This window comes from Vulpes lagopus, chromosome 19 (assembly GCF_018345385.1).
Source record: "Vulpes lagopus strain Blue_001 chromosome 19, ASM1834538v1, whole genome shotgun sequence".
Taxonomy (NCBI): Eukaryota; Metazoa; Chordata; class Mammalia; order Carnivora; family Canidae; genus Vulpes; species Vulpes lagopus.
This window is the reverse complement of record NC_054842.1, coordinates 41374066-41392134: the sequence shown is the minus strand read 5'-3', so window position 1 is coordinate 41392134 and position 18069 is coordinate 41374066. Positions and strand designations below refer to the sequence as shown.

The window sequence follows — 18069 nt, the reverse complement described above, 5'->3', positions numbered from 1 at the left end:
TTAGCCAAATTATAGATATGAGGAAAAATAAATATGTATGTATATCTCATCTTTATTTCATCCCTATGCCACACACTTACTTTATAATTACCTGTATGTTAGACAAATATTGAAGTCTTGTATTTACAGTAGCTTTGTTTTGAATGCTATTGCAGTACAATTTGATTCACAAAGTTCTATGACCCTTATATATTCTTTGTGAAGTGGAATTGTTAATGCTACAACATGATCCTTCCTGTCCTGTTGAGTGGCTGCTCAGGTACTCAAGAGACTAGGAAGTCAAATAATGTCAGCTACTCTGCCAACTAAGACACTTGGCCCCTTTTTGACTAATTAGGTGTTTGACAAATATTGATTTAAAACTAATAAGCCTTAAAACACGGGCTCTAATTTCTCCCCCTGGGGTATTTCAACTGAAGGGTTGACTTTTAAAGTCCTTCACTTAATTTGGACTAGGCAATTTGGAAGAATCAGGCACTTGAGAAGCTGGGACTCTTTAAAGCTGTCAATAATATATAATATCCAGCCATAGGATTGTCTGCCCTCCCAGGTACAGAAGGGTGATGTGCAAATACGTATGTGATTCTCAGTGAAACACGAATGGTCTCACTTGCTCCAGGGGCTCATCCTGCTTAAAATAATTTACATTGGTGAGTAACGGAATGAGAGTGGCAAAAATATCATGTGTATAGATATATGTGTGTGAGTATAAGATGCACATACACACAAAACTTTGGTAATTAACATATTAATACATAATACCCTCAATCAAACTGAAAATTCTGACTCATTTTCTTAATCTAGACACATTAATGTACCTTTTAAAAACAATATGCCTGAATATGACTGTTTTGTTTTCAGCTTTAAGTTAAACCTCAGTTAATTATAGTCTAAATAAGATTTGCTATTAAAGTCTGTTCTAAAACTTTCCACAACATGCAGTTTTCAACACAGATGAAGACTTCAAAAATACTACTACTAATTCCTTCACAGAGTAAATATTCAGGGGAAATATTTAGGTCATGTCATTATATTTATTGTCAGCTACTATCTTTTCTATACTTGCACAATAATCATTAATATTTCTTCTAATATTGAAACCAGTTAAAGATAAAATGAGTTAGATATAAATTATATAAAAGAAAGTTTATTTGAATCTTTAAGATGTTTTTATATTTTTATTGTACAAGTAATTTGTGTTCCTTTCTTTAAAAGAATAATATGTGATACAGCAGATATAATTAATCGATAATCTTTTTTTTTTATTTTTTTTTTGATAATCTGACAATTATCCTTTCTCACTGATGTCATTCACTGTGATGTTTAAGTCCTAGATATTGGCATCAAAGGACAAAGAGTGAAGGTTGTTCAAACTTGTAAGTTTGACCCTCTGTACTGATAGGTTCTGTTTCACTCTCTCACTTGGTAAGAATAGGTATAATTTTGTATCAAGTGCAAACTGAAATTGGAAAAAGACTGTGTAAGGCTATCCTGTAATGTCTTTCTTATGATCTATATTATTGCTGGTATATGTACATTTTATAAAGATTGGTATCTTCCTAGGCTTGTATTTCATGTGTCAGGTACTATATTTGACAGGTAAAAATACAATGAGAAAAGTCAAGTCTGAATTTACATTATAGTTAGGAAATGAGAAAACTGTGTTAATCAAATAATCACACAAATAAATGTTCAAGAACAACCAGAATAAGTATTATCAAGTAGAAGTACATGATACTACGACAACCTATAATTGTAAGATCCATTCTAGTCAGAAATGTTCCAAGAAAAGACGGATTTGCCAAGGCCCTGTTTTTAACCACCAAATTTTTTTTTAAGATTTGTATTTATCTTAGGGAGAGAGTAAGGGGAGGGACAGAGGGAGAGAGAATCCTCAAGCAGACTCCCCATTGAGCAGGGAGCCCAACACAGGGCTCAATCCCAGGACCCTGAGATCATGACCTGAGCTAAAATCAAGAGTCAACTGCTTAACTGACTGAACCACCCAGGTGCCCCTAACTAGCAATTTTTTTTTAAACAATGACAAAAATGTCACATTTAGTCAGCATTTCCATGAATTAATGTTCTCCTATTCATTCTAAAAAAAAGTATAAAACAATATGAGTATATTTGCACAGCAATGTTCTTAGCAACTTTACTCACAAGGGCCAAAAGATGGAAACAACCCTTTCCACCGACAGACGAATGGATAAACAAAATGTAATATATACACACAATGGAATATTATTTAGTCTTTAAAAGAAGTGAATTTTTGATCCATGCTACTGCTAAATGAAGCTGGAAAACATCCTAAGTGGGAGTAAGCAAGACACACAGAACAACAAATATTGAATGATTCTACCCATATGAGGTACCTAGACTACTCAATATTCAAAATGATAGAAGGTAAAATGGTGGTTGTCAGGGACTTTCAGGAAAGGAGAATTGAAAATTATTTTTAATGGATACAGAGCTTCAGTATGGGATAATGAAGACATTATGATAACGTTCTGAAGACAAATAGTGAAGACAGTTACAGAACAGAGAATGTATTTAATGCCACTGAATTATACCCCAAAATGGTTAAAATCTTAAATTTTATGTCATGTATATTTTACTACAGTAAAGAGTTTGAATCGCATATGTTGTGAGACTATAGTGTATATGTACAAACCATGTTTGAATATTTCCATGGGGATTTTTGTAGAAGCAATCTAAGGGGGTATCCTTTTAAAAATAATCACTAAAAAAATAACCACTATAATAAGCATTCAAAACCTACATAACATCTTAGACACATAATTGGAGATGTAATTAGACCTGTCAGCTTACTAATATTTGAATTATAAAAATGATGCTTCAAATAAAAGACCATAACCACTAAACCTATTTCTAAATAACACAAACACTCTCCTTCTAAAATAAAAGGTCTATAAGGAGAATGCATATAAATACAGAAACTGTGGGCCTGGATTTGATTTCTATAACTTTATATTTTAAAGTAAAGAGGTTCTCTAGCCCAGTCATTGAATGAAACAAAAATTTAAACTACTGTAGGCCACCAAAAATTAATCTGTAGCTTTAATATCAAAGAAATGTAGAGTTAAGGACCATTAATGCTCTTATATCATCAACTTTCAAATCCTTTTTAGTTTATTTTCCCATGAATACTGAAGATAATTGCTTTTGCAAAGCACTGTCCTCATTCCATTTTTCATTGTTAGAAGAATTATAATTCACACACTATATTTTAATCTCCATTTTAATTTTTTGCATGTGACTCTACTATTTGATCCTTTGTCTTTAAATTTATATCACTTTAGCTAAGAGGTTCCAACTCTTTGGTTGCTTGTATCCTTGGAGTCTCAGTAATTATTTCCCATTATCCAAAGATCTAATGAAATACCTAAGAATTTCATTCTCTAAAGTAGTTATATCCAAACTGGTTACTTGTATCCAACAACTTAGTAGTTGTGTAAAACATGAACACACATTAATTGAAAAAAATATTTTAAAATAACCACAATTTTGTGGTTGGGCATGTTGGGCAATGCATATATTCTTGAACCTTGGAAATAGATTAGAAAAGACTACTAATTTCCTGTTTTATGTTGATGACTGTATTTGCTTTTTATTTGAAATTCTAAGAAACCCGATTGTGCCAAGATATGACCTCATCAAAATGTATGTAGTATGATCTAATGATAAAACTATTTTAGCTCATAGTCCCATGTTCCCATGTTGTATGATAGTTGTCAAGAATCAATGATATCCTCAAAAACAAAATATCCAGGGAATTTCTGAGAGTTCATTGCAGTGTCTTGGGGCTTCTTATTATACAGTTTGAGAACTAGGATTTTAGTCATTGACTTTGAAATTTTTATTTGGCAAGTTTTTTGAAGTTGAGGATATTGTTTTCAAGGTCGCTGGAAGTTAATATATACTTTTCACAAATATATGCTCTTTATTTAAAAAAGCAAAACAAAAACCTAATTTTTAAAGATTTTATTTATTTGAAAGAGAGCATGCATGCGCATATGGGCAGGGGAGGGGGAGAGGGCGAGGGAGAAGCAGCTTTCCCAATGAGCAGGGAGCCCAACTTGGGGCTTGATTCCAGAACCCTGAGATCATGACCTGAGCTGAAGGCAGGCACTTAACTGACTAAGCCACCCAGGTGCTGCAACAAAACCTATTTTTAAAAAAGCATTTCCACCTGTCTTTGCTTCAGCAACACATATACTAAAATTGGAGCGATGCAGAAATTAACATGGCCCCTGTGCAAGGACATGCAAATTTGTGAAGTGTTCCATATTTTTAATCAATTTTTTTGAGGTATTGTGCTTTAAAAAGAAAAAATAAATAAATAAAAACAATTCTGTCATATAATACAACTTTTTAACTGCATCACAGCAAAGTCAAAGGATACAGACTTGGGCTTGGTTTTCTCACTGTTACAATGATACGCTCTTCACCTATGAGCAAGTTTATTACATCTATTCACAATAATCTGAATTAGAACAATAAATATTTGTCACAAAATATTGGTTTGCTTTAGCAAAAATATTCAGATGGACATGTTTTCATAATTTTTCATAAAGCTTCAAATAATCTGAGGTGCCTGGGTGGCTTAGTCAGCCTCTGGCTCAGGTCATGATCCTGGAGTCTCAGGAGTCCCCCTGCATGGGGGAGTTTGCTTCTCCCTCTCCCTCTGCCCATCTCCCAGCTGGTCTCTCTCACTCTCATTTGCTCTCTATCAAATAAATAGATAAGATCTTAAAAAAAAGACTCAAGTAATCCAAATCTCCCCTAACTTACTGAAATTTTAGTATGAAATTCTCAGACTACCTTGCTTGCTTATTATCTATTGGAATTTCTGGAGGCTCCATTGTATCCTATGAGCAATAAAATGAAAGAAGACAAAACTAATGTGTGCAACAGCTTCCCTAAAAATGGCATCTCCTTGTTTTCTCTCACTCCAGAATAGAGAAATTGTCTCTATGATAATGTTTCTTATTTTGGATTTTCCTCCAAATATTTGTCTACACTAATATCTCCTCTGAATTTAGTATTATGTACTTAAAAAATCATAACGATTAGTTTTTGTTTTCAGCTCTGACATGAAAATACTGAAAGCTGGGATTGCTGTTCTTATAACAGTAGCAAAAAACAGAACAAGCTGAAAGTCAAGAATTTTCTTGAAACTACGGTGGAACTTGGATTATGAGCCAAACCACAATCCTCAAATCCAAAGAGATAGGCACGTCCAGAGGAGTGACAGCAAGATCTGCAAACTCTGGAACACAGCCATGAGTAAGAACATAGAAATAATAATTTTGAATTTCTGGAGGTGAATGTAGACGAGTGAAAGTGGCACTTGGGGGCAGGCCCGATGGCCAAGTGGTTTGGCGTCTCCTTCAGCCTGGGGATGATCCTGGAGAGGGGATTGAGTCCCACGTCAGGCTTCTTGCATGGAGCCTGCTTCTTCCTCTGCCTGTGTCTCTGTCTCTCTCTCTCTCTTTCTCTCTGTGTCATGAATAAAAAAAAAAAAGAAAGAAAGTGCACTTGGGTGGTGGGGAATGTGCACAGTGTTAGAGAAGCCACCACATTTCCTTGAGTTTTCTCTACAGGAATCCGTCTAGGTTCTTATGGTGAGATCTGAGGAAGATCATATAGTGGCCTTTACAGGGATAGGGGATGATTAATCGTGTTAAAATAAAATAAGATGAGACTTCTCCATAATAAATACTTAGTTTCCATGAAAGACACTTTACTGGAGCTTATGCCACAAGAACATTCCTCACATGTTAGCCGACTCTAGTCTTCTTGTCTCACCTAAGGGGAATACATTTTCCAAAATGTCATATAATTGAAATGATATAGTATTAGCCTTTCAGACTGACTTCTTTCACTTAGCAATATGCAATTGAGGTTCATCTGGGTCTGGTTGTGGCTCATGAACTCATTTTTCTTATTGATGAATAATATTCCATGTGTTGATAAAGCACAGTTTGTTTTTCTATCCACTTATTCATGGACATTTTGATTTCTTCCAGTTTTTGGTGATTATAAACAAAGGTGTTAGAAACATTCACATGCAGATTTTTGTGTGGACAGGGTTTTCAAACCAGCTGGGTAAATACCTAGAAGCATGATTGCTGGGTCATATGGTATATGTTTGGCTTTGTAAGAAACTGACAAACTGTCTTCCAAAGTGGACACTCCCGTTTGTATTCCCACGAGCAACGAATGAGTTTTCCTATTGTTCTGCACTTTCAACAGCATATAATTTGTCAGTATTTTTATTTTATTTTATTCTAATAGGTTTATAGTGGTATCCTATTATTTAATTTGAAATTCATCAATGACAATGTTGAGCACCTTATAAAATGCTTATTTGCCATATGCATATCTTTTTTTGACAAGTTGTGTAGATCTAGATCTTTTCCTCATTTTAAAAATTGAGATGTTTCTCACCTTCTTTCAAGATTTTCTTGTTTTTTTCCCTATAATTTTAAGATAATTGGATTTATTACGGTATTTTTGGTATTTGTCCGGTCTCTTGTTCTCAGAGCTTCTATATCTGTGGTTTTAGTATTTGTCATTAATTTGGAAAGTTCTTGATCTTGGTTATTATCACTGTAAATATTGTCTCTACTTCATTTTTTCCCTTTTTTCTCCTTCTGATATTCCAATGATGTGCATGTTAGCTGATTTGAAATTTCCCAGCATTTTTAAATGGTCTGTTCATTTTTTTTTCATTCTTTTCTTTTCAGTGGAAGTTCCCATTGATTTGTCTTCAACTTCAAAGATTCCTTCATCAGCCATATCTAGTCTACTGATGAAATAATTGAACACATTCATTTCTGTTATAGTATTTTTGATAACAAGCATTTCCTTTGATTTTTTCTTAGAGTTTCTATCACTCTGATCTCACTTTCATGTGGTCTACCTTTTCCATCTGTTCTCTTATATTGTAGTTTTTCCACTAGAGCTTTTAATTTTATTAATCATCGTTATTTTAAATTATTTTTCTTGTAATTTTAACACCTTTTACTATTGGAGTGCAGTTCTATCTTTATTCCTTCACACTGTTTCTTTGTTGTTTTGTTTGACATTTGCTTTTGTTTCACTATTTGTGTTTGCCTATTGACATGACTTTTAATATTTTATTTAAAGGAGGACATGTTTAATCATTGAACAGGAAGTGAGGTAAATATGTCTTTGTAGATCTATACTAATCTGGGTAGGATTAGGCTGTATTTAATGTTTGTGGTTGTGCAGCAGTTTAAAGTTTCTCTAGTCCTTGTTTTTTTTTTTTTTTTCTTTCTCTCTTGACTTCTTTCCAAAGTTTATATAGTTTAAGAGGGATGAAAATAAGGTAATTTTTAATGGAGGGACCTGACAATACTACCTCAGCCAGCTGATCAAGATCAATATTAAGACTGATGTCAAGTTAATATGCTATTATGAAAACATCATTTTACCTCTGTGGTCTTCTCATAAAGCCACCAGCTCAGTCTAATCTTAAGAAAAAGCAAAAGACAATCTCAATACAAGAGCAGTCTGTCAAATACCTGACCAATAATTCTCAAAACTGTCAAGATCATCAAAACCAAGAGAAGTTTGAGAAGCTCTCTCAGCCAACAGGTGCCTAAGGAGATATGACTATTAAATATAATGTGGTAGCCTGGATGAATTAGAGGAACAGATAAAGTTTATTAGGTAAAAATTAAGGAAATATAAATAAAATATGGACTTTTGTTAATAACAATGTACCAATATTGGTTAATTAATTATAATACATGTATTAATTTTAAGGTCTTTTAAAAATTTTATTTATTTATTCATGAGAGACACACACAGAGAGAGAGAGAGAGAGAGAGGCAGAGACACAGGGGGAGGGAGAAGCAAGCTCCATGCAGGGACCCCAACACGGGACTCGATCCCGAGTCTCCAGGATCATGCTCTGGGCTGAAGGCAGCACTAAACTGCTGAGCCACCCAGGCTGCCCAATTGTAAGGTTTTAATGGTAGAATAAGCTGGGTATGGGGTGTATAGGAACTCTGTGCAATCTCTGCAACATTTTTAAAATCTAAAAGTGTTCTAAAATATTTATTTAAAAATAATGATTTGCTATCTGAATTAAATGCATAATTAACATTCCTTTGAATGAGGGGGTAATGAACAACTACTTGCACAATATAATATAAGTTAATGGGATTTTCTTCTTCAGATGAAGAGAAGTTAACATACAGAGATAGGTAGAAAGCACATTTTAACAATATGTATACACACTAAATACTGGGAAGTATTATTTAAATGACAGAATTTATTTATTTATTTATTTCTTATTATTTTTTTAAATGACATAAATTTAGGACCAAAATTCTAACCTGGCAAATTCTTCCTTGGGTTCATAGTTTCTCGTCTATTCTCTGCATAGAGTTATTCTAATGGAACAAATCTACAATTAGAAAGCAGACTTAGTCTCACTCACACTACCTTTCTATATGGATTTTTATATAGTTGTAGTTGAGGGGATGAACAGAAATGGCTAATATAATTGTCTCCTAAACGTCAACAGGAAAAATAACAAAAATAAGTTCCAGTAACAGAATTCATTTTTCACAGCCACAGAGAACCTGAACATAAAAATAATAAGCTACTCTCAAAGGGCTTACCCAAAGGGTCATTAAGATAAAGCTATCTCCTAAAAATGTGCCCTTAAACTTGAATTCTTCTGTAAATCAGAGAGCAGTCTCTGAAAATACACATTTTTAAAAGCATTATCAATTTAGTGAATATATCAAGGTCATAATGATTAAATTTTATCTGACAAGAGCATGAAATAAATTGGTATCTCCACAGAGTTAAACATTTAACAATGGTACATATGCTGTTAACCTCTCTAATCTAAGGAAATTACAGGAGCTCCAGCAATGACAAATATTTTTACTTTTACAGTGAATTATTGAATTGTTTTGTCATGTAGGCCTAGAGTCCAGGGGCTGTTTATTGGTTTTAGTTTGCAATAACTCAATCTGACTCTTCATTGATTTCCTTCATTCCCAATATTGTTTCTGCTACCTTCAGGATTCTGGAGCCTCTCAGGACATTATGTACCTCCAAATGGACATGTCCTGGTCTCCCCTTCAGTGAAATACAGCAATAGAAAACAGTCAAGTAGCAAAAGTATATATCAACTTATTTTTCTGGGTCTGTTTTTAAATTTGATTTTAGTATGTTGGGGCCAGGGAGTGACCTATACAGAAAGATGTAGGAGGAGGGAACTTTGAAAATCACCAATTTCAGGTATTATAGTCAGAGGGATAATTGAAATTCAAGTTTTCTACATTTTATTGATTCTACTTCCTATTTTAAAACAAACTTTTAAAAAGTATATATTCTTTGATTTTAAGCCCTGGTGGGAAGGATCACAGTAAGGGAGAAGCAATAGAGATGAGGGTTAATATCTGCCTTTTTTTTGTCTTACCACTGAAGTGGTAAATTACTCAATTCTATAAACTACATTTAGTCCATCTATAAGATAGAACCAATGATCATGATTATTCCGCAATGGTATCTATGAATATTAAATAGAACATTTATGGAACAATAATTCACAGGGTGTCTAGCATGAAATAACTCCTCTCCCACAGTGATACTACATTCAAATGAATCCACTGCCAAAACTCAGTAGCATTCTTCAGTTTGGTAACTACTTTTGTAGATGTTATTTTCTAACCATTGACCTTCCCAAATTTACTCACTTTGCTATAGGTTTGCTTGCACATAATTATAGATCTACAGACTACCAAGTAAGTATCAGAGAATATGCTGGTTAGTTTTTCATACAGATTTTTTATATAATATGTTAAAACCCCAGAGGTTATTTTTCTTGATCTCATTTTATGAATGATAATTCTGACACTCAGAAAATTTAGTAATGTTCTAAGCTAATACACTTAGTCATTTGGGAAGGCAGGATTTGGACCTTGGGACCATTTGGTTCCAAGGTCCATCCACTTTCTGACAAAGTCCATTGTCCTCTCTTCCGTTCAATATATTACAGAGTGCACAGCGAGTTAGTAAATGTGATTGCAGGACCTGCATTTAATAAAATCATTTGGAAGTATAAGATGATTTGTAAATATTAGGAGTTATTAGTTTATGTCCAGACAAGAGTTTCCATCTGCCCTCTTGTACTTTACCGTGAAGGAAGCACAGTATATTACTGGATGCTAATTCAGCAGTTGTTCTGATAAGTAGCAAGGTGACTAAATTTAGCAGTTTCTGACTACCATAGGAGTACTATATGTGCTAAACAAAAAAGAAGGAAATGACCGAGAAAAAATTGCAATGTAATGGGACTACCATGAGGACCGTGATCAACTCACTGGTGTTTTTATTATTATGGATATTTGGTAAAAGCTTAGTAGATTTTATATTTTAAAAGTTAAAGAATGCTTCGGGGATCCCTGGGTGGCTCAGAGGTTTAGCACCTGCCTTTGGCCCAGGGCGTGGTCCTGGAGACCCAGGATTGAGTTGCACGTTGGGCTCCCCGCATGGAGCCTGCTTCTCCCTATGCCTATGTCTCTGCCTCTCTCTCTGTCTCTCATGAATAAATAAAATCTTTTAAAAAAAGAATACTTCGTTAGTATGTTTTATTCAGACTACATTAGAGGAACACCGTATTAATACTACTTCCCTCTACACTTAGGGAGAGACAGATAGAGTTCCACGACTAGAACTGGTAAAGATTAAGTCATTATACCCTCATGTTTCAAGCCTCTTAATCTATGGGTTAAAATGTTGTCATACTTATATCAGACTAACAAATTACAATGACTCTGAACCATTCTCACTTCACCAACAGAAATTTAGTCTATTGGTAGTTTTCTTTACCCCAGAACACCCAGGGGCTCTTAGGATGAGTCAATACAGTTCTGTACAGATCTGCTGCTGCCTACTGGAAGGACAACTAAATGGAAACTACTTTTGAAATGAAGCCATACAGTTTCTGTCTCTTGACAGCTTTTTAAATGGGCTTTGTCCCCTCAAAAGATGCTCCTGTAAGTCTACTCGAAGAACTGGGGGCATTTGACACTGTGCTGTGAACTGAAACTAGAAGATATATCCACAGCAAACGTCACTACATGACCAGGCTATTTTTTTTAGTTCATCAGGCTCTAGATTATGTAACAAAGATCTCTGGAACAGAGTGTTAGTGACAGGTCAAAGGATCCTAATTTCTTATTATCCTCAAGAAAGTGCTCAAATAAAAAAAAAATCCTAGATTCTGCACTTTTAAGTAAGTCTGTTTCCTTTCTGACATCTCTGGCTATTTTCTCATTTCCTTACATTGATAAGCATCTAGGTTCCATAAAGTCATCACTGCTCTCTAATGCTCAGTCCTTGAAGAAGAATATATTGTATTTGTGAAGATAGCTTCAACCTATTTGGTGAGGTACTTCTCAGGGACCACCTTTTCGCTACCTCACAGCACTATATGTATATCAGTGAATCAATGGATTGGTGGTAGTGACTTAAAACCCTGTTCATTTTTGTTACAAATAGAAGCACCTAAGTGTCTGTGTGTATACTTGTATGTGTGTGATGTGGATAAGGGAAATAGTGTTTAACCCCTACTCGCAGAATTCAAGCTTCAAATGTTATGATGGAAGAGAGGAAACTTAGCCTATTGCAAATCAAAATTATGCAGCCTACATGTACAAATGTGAAACCAGTAGATATAAAGAAAACAGTATATTATAGTTAAAGATTTATATTTTTAGAATAACTTCTGAGAATTCATTACTTTTTAAAATATGTTTTCAGATAAAAAACTGAAATTTTAATAATCCTCTGTTAATAGTAAGGGAAATATTATACAAATGTCACTTGGTTTTACTTTGACAGTTTAGAAGGCAACTAAATGGACCAGAAACCCCAGACAATCTCTAGCATTATTTGAAATCTTGAGTAAATTCAATTTAGTGAATAAACAAGAAGAGTTCTTGAGATACTTTTCAGGTTATAAAATCCTGGAGCCACATAATATCTGTTCCAAAAAAGAATATTATCAATATTCTTGCTACTATCTTTTAGTAAATTGCCCCAAGAGACACTAGAATTTAGATTAAATGCCTATGTAACTAATAACTTTTTATTCCAATTCATAAACATGCTTCTTATTTACTATAATATGATATAAAGCCAACAACATCTAGGTTATTTTTCTGGTCTTCTAAAGTGAAACTTTATTAGAAATTAGGAAACTACCATTTAAGAAGAATATATTTCTTCAGATTATTATTAGTTCAAGGACAACTTAATGCACTATTATAAATACTGTGGGTGTTTAAAAAATAAGACATTGTTTCTTGACAAAGTCAGAAAACACAGAATCTCAGAACTCTAACATACTTGTATGGTCTAGTAATGTCAGAACTCAGGTTGCTGAACCTCAGTCACAGTGAATTATGACTGGCTAGAATCCAAATCCATTTTTCTCCAGTTCTGTGAATTTTCTACTGTCCCAGGTTCTTGCAGTTAATGCTTCAAACATTAAAATTAAAAAAAGTACATAGTATAGATATTGTAGTTATAATACTCTTTTCCAGAAGTCCAAATTATCATCAGTCAATAATTCTCAACCAGGGTGATTTTAGCCATTGGAAGAAGTCTGGCAATATCTGAAGACATTTGTAATTATTACACATTTGAGGTTGTGGAGAAGACTCAGTACTGGCAACTACTGGATGCTAAACCTTTTACAATCAACATGATAACCATTATAACAAAGAATTTTCTGGACACATATGTCAATGGCCCCAAGACTGAGATACTCTTAAGTTTTCCTTCATATGGATTTTCAGGTCTCAAATGACAAATAAATTCCATCTCCTATGCAAACTCCAGTTACTCAGGAGTAACTGTCTGATGCTGTGTTAGGAACAAAAATAGGAACTCTGGGCAGACTAAACAAAAATGTGTTTAGTCTGCTCAGAGGGGAATGGCTCTACTATTCATTTTCAGTTTAATAATTTTTTTAATTTAATGCAATTTTTGTTTCACAATGTTGAAATTAGATTGATAATGGTTGTCATTTCTCAAAGCCTTTTTCCTAAATTCACCCTTCACAGATTTTTGTTCTATTATATTTTAAATTAGCATAATTATAACTCTCTGGCATATGCAACTTTATGTAGATTAGGCATGATACAGATGAATAATCTAGATCATTTTTTTCTTTTACTCCAGCAATAAACGATTAGTCTTATTTTCTCAAATATATTTCCAATCTGTCATGAATTGATGCTTTAAAAATATAATAAAAGTGAATAATTATAAAAAGGAATCCATAAGATAAATTTTTAAATTATTAAATTCAGCTAACAAAAAATTGCCCTGTCAATTAATTATAAAAGTTCTAAAACACTCTCAATTATTGTATTTGTCTCAATGAGACTGATTAACACCTTTTATAGACCAGTGAGTTTATGAGGAGTACAGCTGGAAAATCATAGACCACTTTTTTTTAATAAATCTGTTTCTATTCTTCACTCAACAAATATTCCTGGCCTGACAGGGTGAAGCACTGCACTAGGTTCTAGGAATTCAGAGATGAAAGGCATTCTCAATCTTCATGGAAAGTGAAGGAAAGATAAACAATTTTAATAGAAATGGTATTCAGTAGAAGATACTAGTCGTCATGGGTAACATGGAAGTGTGGACAATGCTGAGAGAATCCTGGAGCTGAGAAGACTGTGTCATGAATATTTCTCTAGTATAGGAACCATGTGCCAACTTAGGGACAGTGTCTTTGCTCAAGCATATGTCTTTTCATACTCTAGAAATATTGGTTGAATACGTGTGTTACTAAACTGAGAAGTGAAAACTGCTTGTGTATTTACAACACAACAAAATAACAACCGTCCATGACTGCAAGTTGAATCACTTGTGCTCCTTTGACTACATTCTGGGCTATTTAAATGTATTCAAAGCCCAATGATTACATGATACATCACCCACAGCAATTGAACTTTTAGGAAATAATGTATTTCCTAACGCCCTCTGCTACAGCCCGTAGTAGTCTATCTGATATTGAAACCAGACTTGATATCCATGACAGGAAAGATGCTTAAAGTGATGTTTGGCTGGAAGTATTGTGAAATGATGATTCAGGTATTTTAAAAAGCTTATTATCTTCCTCAAAATGGAGACCATTTATCATTTTTCTACTGATTTAACACTGATAGCTAGAAAGAAATGTATGTTTCTTTCTTGCCTCAAATTACCTTTCCTTATCTTTAATAGCTACATTCTCAATTCATCTTTTTGATGGCTTGTAATTTGAATGGCTAAACAGTACCACTCAGACTCATTTTCCTTGTAAAATATGTTGGTTTTAAATTACACATGTCTGTTTGAGGCTGAAGAGCCTGTGAAAAATGTTTACTTGAGTTGGATATCACAGGGTTGTTGCAGTTACTGAGATATGCCAGCCTGTAGTTCTGAAGCAAATGTTATTATAGAGTATATTAATTGTATAAAATTGTCATTGTGCAGTATATTAATTGTAAAATAATGAGACTGACATTTCATTTAATAGGCTTAGGAAATTGGGAAGTTAAATTATGTTTAAAAAATTGATAATCTGGTCCTTGTTTCTATTCTCATTACCTTTAACTACATTATATCAGAAGAGAAATAACATTACATGTGAGAGGAACATGCCATACAGATAAAATAGAATTATATGTGAAGAGACTATTATTAGATTAATATTGGTTAAGAGAGGGGATCCCTGGGTGGCTCAGAGGTTTGGCGCCTGCCTTTGGCCCAGGGCGCGATCCTGGAGTCCTGGTAATGAGTCCCGCGTCGGGCTCCCGGTGCATGGAGCCTGCTTCTCCCTTTGCCTGTGTCTCTGCCTCTCTCTCTCTGTCTATCATAAATAAATAAATAAATAAATAAATAAATAAATAAATAAATATTTTTAAAAAATATTGGTTAAGAGATTAAACTATAGTCCATTTATTCTAATGCCAGATCAAATGTTACAAAAATAATGTGGACAATGGAAAATGAAAAGGTAGCCATCTGAATAACTGATTGCAAAAATGCACATTTTTAATACTCCTATTACTTGACATGAAAATTTTGCTATGATTTTGTAGAGTTATTTGCATATAAACTAAAAATACAGCATATGTGTATGATTTTCTAGAGTTATTTGCATATAAAAATATGCATATGTTTTTATTTATATCATACTATGGTGTACTCTGAACTAATTTAGAAGCTAGGTGATCCTTATAAGGTACTTATTTCTTCCTCCACATTTGTGACCTAGACTTTGAGGCTAGTCTTCATCCTAGGTGGAGCCAAATTTGAAGCTAGATCACAGTAAATCTGTTGGCTAAGCATTGGCAGATATAATGGTGAAGACCTTAGCTGCACAAAATGAAATGCTGCTATTATCGATCTTTTAGTGTTTGTACTGATTCCCCACAAGGACACATTTCACCTTATATGGCTACTGGTGGGGAAGGAAAACCTGACTAAACTTCAGGCTCCACGCTACAATCCTACCTCTCTATTGCCAGCTGCCAGATTACTCTGGGACGGCTGCTTCTTAGCTACCACCATCATCCTGCTCAGCCCCCTCCTCTTTTGAACATGTCTAGATCAACACTTGTCCCACACGTGTCTCCTTTTTCCAAGCACAGATTTTGAATTGGAATGTGACTATGGTATTGACTGTGCATTGAAATAATGATGCCAGGCTCCTCTTACAATTGATAGCACTTCTTCTAGGACTAAAATTTTTTACTCTCTGTATCCTAACTTTTTATCTTAAATTAGTTTAAGTTATAAGAAGTTCAAAGAATAGTACATAGTTCTTATGTGCCCTACCTATCTTCCCCCAGAGATTGTTACAGCTACAGGATATTGTTAAAACTAGGATATTGACTATTAACTACTATTAACATAGCTATAGGTCTTATTCAGATTTCACCAGTTTTTACATGTACTTTTAAATTTTAAAGTGTTTTAGTTCTATGAAAATTTATCACATATGCAGATTTGATCAACCACCACCATTACCAAAATAATACTCCGTTACCACTAATAAGCTTGCATAGGTAACCTCTTAATCATAATAGCCTTTTCCAACCCAAATCCCGGGCAAGCAAGAATCTATCCTCTATTACTATCTTTTGTCACTTTAAGAACATTACATACATGGAGCCATGCAATATAGGTGACCAATGTATTTCTTTCAACATAATGATACCTGTTTCATTGAAATTTTTCCATGTATCAACAGCTTATTCCTTGTTATTAGAAGATAGTATTTCATGTAATGAATGTAACACAGTTTGTTTATCCACTCACCCACTGAAGCACAGTTAGGTTGTTTTTAAACTGGGACTATTGCAAATAAAACTGCTGTAAAGATTAATATATGGGTTTTTTTTAAAGATGAACATAAGTTTACAAATCTAGAATAAATATCATGGAGTGGTAAGTATATATATATTATATGTGTATGTATACATACATATATATATATAAGTAAATATACTTCATATACTTACTAGTATAAGAAACTGACATAAGAATATTATAAGAAAAAAAAGAATATTATAAGAATGGTAGTACCATTCTGTCTTGCCACCAGCAATATATGCAAGAGCAACTAGTTTCACACCCTCACCAACACTTCATTGTAAGTGATTTTTATCTTAGTCATTCAAATAGGTACTATAATAGTATGCCATGGAAGCTTTAATCTGTATTTTCCTTAATAATTTATATTGTTGAATATTTTTTTTCATGTGCCTATCTGCCATCTACATATTCTCTTTTGTAAAGAGGTTTTTCAAGTCTTTTTGCTCATTTCCCTTCTGGATTTATATGCTTCATTACTACTGAGTTTATAGAGTATTTTAAAATATATTTTAGACAAAAGTACTTTGTTGCCTATCTTGTTTGCAAATGTCCTCTCTTATTTGGCTTATTTTTCATCTGTGTCATAATCAGTTGTAGAGAAATAGATATTAATTTTGATGAAGTCCAATTCATTATCTTTTATGGATCATGTCTTTGGTGGTATGCCTAAAAATGCTTCTTCTAATATCAAGTCCCAAACATTGTCTATGTTTTCTTCTAAAGCGTTTTGTGTTTTACATCCAATAGATGTGTTCTATTTTGAGAAGTGCTAGTTCTGTGGAGTTTTAATTACTATTATTATTATTTTTTAAGATTTTATTTATTTGACAAAGAGCGAGCACAAGCAGGAGGAGCAGGAGACAGGAGAGGGGCCCGATGTGGCTCAATTCCAGTACCCTGGGATTAGGACCTGAGCTGGAGGTAAACAATCCACTGAGTCACTCAGGTGCCCTGAATTATTTCTAATGGTATTTTTTTGGAAATTAATCACTAAGGAATAGGAATTCCATAAAAATGAAAATAAATATAAATTTTATTCTTTCTGAAAAAATGCAAAATTTATATTCAAACCCAATAATCTTGTCATCTCTGCAAATTGTGAGTCTAGAGTTTATTTATTTTTTGTTAAATCAATAATCTTTAAGATTATAAACTATTATAATTATGTGTAAATAATTTAAAATGATGGGTAAATATATATACATTCTTTTCAAAATAAAATTATATGGTATTACTCTATGTACATGAATTCTATGGTAGTATAATGATAGATTTGCTTCTATAGATTTAATTTGTTCTGTTTACTAAGAAAAGTTCAAAATGCAAAGAACTTGTACAGCTTACTTATTAACCATATTCAGAATCTTAATTGGCTCTGTTTTTTTTGACTTTCAGTACCTTATCATCCAACACTACTAACTGAAATGGCTAAGGAATTAACTATTTCTCATAAAAGTAAAAAAAAATCACAATTCATTAATTTATTCATTCTACCTGTAATTTAAAATGGACTAAAAAAATAAAATGGACTGATATTACTTAGACTTTATTATTTAATTTAGTCTTTCAATAGCAAGGGCTAAAGAAATGGAACCTAACGGTAGTTAGTAC

At 33.4% G+C, this 18069-nt stretch overlaps 1 long non-coding RNA gene and 1 pseudogene across 1 annotated transcript in view; one reads left to right on the top strand and one right to left on the bottom strand.

The window, feature by feature from the left end:
• Positions 1 to 18069, bottom strand: part of LOC121478875 — a 388317-nt gene that overhangs the window by 187060 nt on the left and 183188 nt on the right. The gene's annotated exons all lie outside the window — the stretch shown is intronic.
• Positions 4216 to 4316, top strand: LOC121479200 (annotated as a pseudogene).